A 5,021-nucleotide genomic window follows, 5' to 3' on the forward strand; every position below is an offset into this window, starting at 1 on the left:
AAAATATATATGAATACTACATATCAGTTAAAAGCTATGAACTAGATTTGTGTACAGCAGTACAAACAGACCTAAAAAACTTAATGTTGAAAGGAGAAAAAAACTCGCAATTTACAAAACCATTTATGCGGATATTTAAAAACCCACAACTACCCTACATATTTTCAAGGCCACGTGAACATCTGAATAAGTGACTTGAGGAAAGATTGGAAGGACAATATATGAAACACACTGGAGATGTGCTTCTCAGAGGTCTAAACTTGGCGTAGGAGACCACTGAGGCTTGGCATCCCGTTTCCTCTGCAGCTTTGCCACCTGACAATGAAATCCTTGGTCTGATTTTCAACACGATGTTCCCTATGGCTGCAGCAGGCCTTCTGCCTCTACAGTGTGCTTTAACTTACAATTGACTGACCTGAGCTTGTCATTTTCCTTCTTCAAAGTTTTTTGTTTGTTTGTTTGTTGTTGTTGTTTTTGTTTGAGACGGAGTTTCACACTGTCACCCACGCTGGAGTGCAGTGGCATGATCTCGGCTCACTGCAACCTCCACTTCCTGGGTTCAAGCGATTCTCTTGCCTCAGCCTCCTGAGTATCTGGGACTACAGGCATGCACCACCATGCCCAGCTAATTTTTTTGCATTTTTAGTAGAGACAGAGTTTCACCATATTGGTCAGGCTGGTCTCAAACTCCTGACTTCAAATGATCCACCCACCATGGCTTCTCAAAGTGTTGGGATTACAGGCGTGAGCCTGGCCTCAAAGTTTTAAACATAATCAAAGGCAGACAACTCTTACACAATGCTTAGAATTGCCATTGCCCCCGTGCTATTCAAGTGCCTCCAGCTACTGCATCAGCCAGTGTTTCACCTCCACTTGGAAGTCATTCCAGTTCCCCACCAGTGAGGGTTTTTCCAGATCCAAGGGCTACCTTCTTTTTCCTATTTTACCACCTTGTCTCCCTTAGAAGTAATGATGAGGGTCATCCTTGCCTTATCACTATTTGCGAAGGGAATGCTTCTAATACCTACAGGTCACGTTTGGCAGGCTTCCAAATTAACCTACCTGGGGACGTCTTGTGGTTCCTGATGACCTTCTGTCCTGAGCAAAGAATCTTCTTGTGAGTTCCTCAGATTGTTGACATGCTGATTAATGCATAACCCACTGACGTTGAACAAGACACTGATTTGTTTCTGAATCCTGAAGTTTTACTGATTGTTCTGCATATAGAATATTGTAGCCCGCATGTTGTCATCTGTAGCCAATGACTATAACCTCTGTACTGTACCCTCCGGTGCAGAGGGTACAACTCCTCTGGGAAGGAGTCCCCTCTCTTCTAAACTTTCTTATAAAACCCTTCCACCTTGTAGCACACTCTGGAACGTGCCAGCCTTTTTGGTGTGTCTTCCCAGGTCAAGCCTCACATTTGGCTTCCAATACAACTTTGTCAAATCAGCCTTAGTTTTGGTCAACACTTTCAAGATGTTAGTTAACTTTAATGTTATAACTTTTCTTCCCAATATGTTGTGGAAATATGTTCATCCCAATAAATATTTATACACAGTCAATCCTTATAATAATAATAATAATTATTATTATTATTATTATTATTTTTTGAGAGGGAGTCTCGCTCTTTCGCCCAGGCTGAAGTGCAGTGGTGCGATCTCAGCTCACTGCAAACTTCGCCTCCCGGGTTCACACCATTCTCCTGCCTCAGTCTCCCAAGTAGCTGGGACTACAGGTACCCGCCACCTCGCCTGGCTAATTTTTTGTATTTTTATTTGGTAGAGACAGGGTTTCACCGTGTTTGCCAGGATGGTCTCGATCTCCTGACCTCGTGATCCGCCCACCTTGGCCTCCCAAAGTGCTGGGATTACAGGCATGAGCCACTGTGCCCGGCTGTCAATCCTTATTATTAGTGGGGGGATTTTGTATTTACAAAGTTGCCTACTCACTAAAATTTATTTGCAACCCCAATCCAATACGTGAGTCACTTACATGGTCATTTACAGACATGAGCAGAGCAGCAAAAAAAAAATGTTGCTCAATGCAAAGATTCCCAGCCAAGTTCAAATGTGGCAACCTCTGCCATCCTGTTTCAGCTGTCATACGCAAAACCAGTGCCCTTTCCACGGTTTATTTAGTGCCACATTTTCCCCATGTTTGTGTTCACTGCTGATGACTGTTTAAAGTGGTCCCAAGCATCGTGCTGAAGGGCTGACTCATGTTCCCTACTGCCGGAAGGCTGTGATGTGGCTTACGGAAGAAATACATGTTAGATAAGCGCCATTCAAGCATGAGTTATAGTGCACTTGGCCAGGAGGTGAATATTAATGAATCAACAATGTATATTAAATAAGATGTCTTTAAGCAGAAACACAGACAAAAAAAGGTCACATACTGAACAGTTGATGAAAGGATCACGAGCAGAGGCTCACAGGAACTGTACCCCCTGTATCTCCCTGGAGGTAGTGGTTCAGTATTCATGGAGTCGGGGTTCACAGGCACTCTGTCGAACCTAACTGATGCCACATAATGAGAATCAACTACATACATTAAGATTAAAAAAGTGTTGCATGGGAAAATCCTTGTACTGAAAACAGTTCATGTTCTATCTGAAATAAATTCTAAGTATCTATATGCCCTCCCTTTAATTGTATTTCCCTGACGACTTGGCTCTCCTTGACAGTTCCTAGTTTTGCAGAATTTGCTTATAAAATTCCTTGCAGTCACAATCCACGTTCCGTTTACATTGTTACATAGTTTCTACAGTGGTCATATCAACTGATTTCATTCTCCTTCTATTAACTCATTAATGAGAAAATACTCTCAACATTAATATTATGAGCTATATATGTATACACACATCTATAACTATATATACATATTGCATGTATATTGAACATGCATTATCATAAAATTAATAACTGAAAACTCATCTTCCAGTTCGATCCATTGAAGCACATAATACCATCTTTCAAGGAATAACTTTCCATTCTTCAATATTATTTTGCATCTCTTGATCAAAATCTATGTAAAAGAATAAAATTCTTCAAAACCCACTTCAAAAGACAGCAGTGGCAAGTGTCATAAAAATTATCCGTTACAATTCAGAATTTCTTTTTATTTTCTTTCCTTTTTACTTCCTTTTTTTTTTGAGACGGAGTCTCACTCTGTCGCCCAGGCTGGAGTGCAGTAGCATGGTTTCGGCTCATTGCAACCTCCACCTCCTGGGTTCAAGCAATTCTCCTGCCTTAGCCTCCTGAGTAGCTGGGATCACAGACAGGCGCCACTACGCCTGGCTAATTTTTGCATTTTTAGTAGAGACAGGATTTTGCCATGTTGGCCAGGCTGGTCTCAAACCCCTGACCTCAGGTGATTTGCCCACGTCAACCTCCCAAAGTACTGGGATGACAGACGTGAGCTACCGCTCCCGGGCCAGAATTTCTTTTTATTTTCACAAGCAAGGTTGTCCCTTTTAAGAATCGCTTGACACTTAAAGGGATGACCTTTTCATCAGCTCTCTTTAACACAAGATTAAACGATTTGAGCTGGCTAGGCTTCCACCCATTGCCGAGGGAAACTGTGTGTGCGTTGAGGAATGTGTTCAAAGTTCAGTGAGTTAGCAAATCTGCCTCAGCTTTCACTACCTGCTTGTACAGGGTCTCGAGGTCTGTCAGACGCAAGTATAAACTGGGGCCTGTCTTGTTCCCTAGATCTCCCTTTGAAATGTCTTGTTGATTGCCTGCCTGCCCTAAGTGTTATCACAGCCTTAGGAGATTCCATGCTCTGCTGGCCTCAGATTGCTACCAAATATTACTGTTTTCAACAAAACCAAGGGAATAGAGCTTTTCCTTGAAACTCCAAACCATGTCAGCGCCTTTGGGCACCAGTAAGGCAGCCAGTCCCACCAGTATTGCACCATGGAGCTGGGGCGGGGGCAGGGGGAGTGAGAACGGGAGCAGTTCTAAGACGATGTGTCACACACTTTGTTGACCTTACCAAGGTTCAGTAGTTTCTCTTGAATAAATGCTTTCAGCTTGTTGTACGCCTTTGGTTGGTTTCCAGAGTTCTGAAGTAATTCTTTTTAGTAATTTGCTATTTATTTTTTAGTTGCTTCTTTTGGGAGAGAATGTGTCAAGGTCCTCTCTCTGTTCTTCTGGAAGTTCCCCGTGGGTATAATTCAAAATTTTCTGTTTTAATTTAATCTAATATATCAAAAATATCATTTAAACATGTAATTTATATCGATATTGTTATTATTATCCTTTTGTAGAGATGGGGCTTCGCAATTTTGCCCAGGCTGGTCTTGAACTCCTGGGCTCAGGTGAGCCATCTGCCTCTACCTCCCAAAGTGCTGGGATTACAGGCCTGAGTCACTGTGCCTGGCCTATAGCAGTATTATTAATGAAGTATTTTGTTTTCTTTTTTTTCTTGTACCAAGGTTTTATAACTGATATATATTTTACACTTAGAGCTCATCTCAATTTGAACTAGTTACATTTTCAGTGCCTAATAGCCACATTGGCTAGTGGCTACAAGATTGGACACACAGTTTTAATTGTTGCTAGAGTAAAGAAATGCTGCTGGTTTTCAGATATTAATCTTATGTGTTGTCACCTTGCTAAATTCTCTTGTCATGTCTAGTTTCCTGTCTTTAAATTATTTGGGGCTTTCTAGGTAAAAGATTGTATCATCTGCAAATAATAATGGGCTTGTTTCACCTCTTGGTCTTTACACGTCTCATTTATTTTTCTTCTGTTACTGTGTGCTACCCTAAGGTGACCAGTACAGCTACAAATGGAAGCAGTGATAGTGGGCAACATTGTCTTGTCGGATCTTACAAGAAATATGGTTAACAATTTGCTGTTAAGAATGCTGTCCGAGGCTGGGCGCGGTGGCTCAAGCCTGTAATCCCAGCACTTTGGGAGGCCAAGATGGGCGGATCACGAGGTCAGGAGATCGAGACCATCCTGGCTAACATGGTGAAACCCCGTCTCTACTAAAAAATACAAAAAACTAGC

The sequence above is a fragment of the Colobus angolensis genome, unplaced genomic scaffold (genome assembly GCF_000951035.1).
Source record: "Colobus angolensis palliatus isolate OR3802 unplaced genomic scaffold, Cang.pa_1.0 Scaffold350, whole genome shotgun sequence".
NCBI lineage: Eukaryota > Metazoa > Chordata > Mammalia > Primates > Cercopithecidae > Colobus > Colobus angolensis.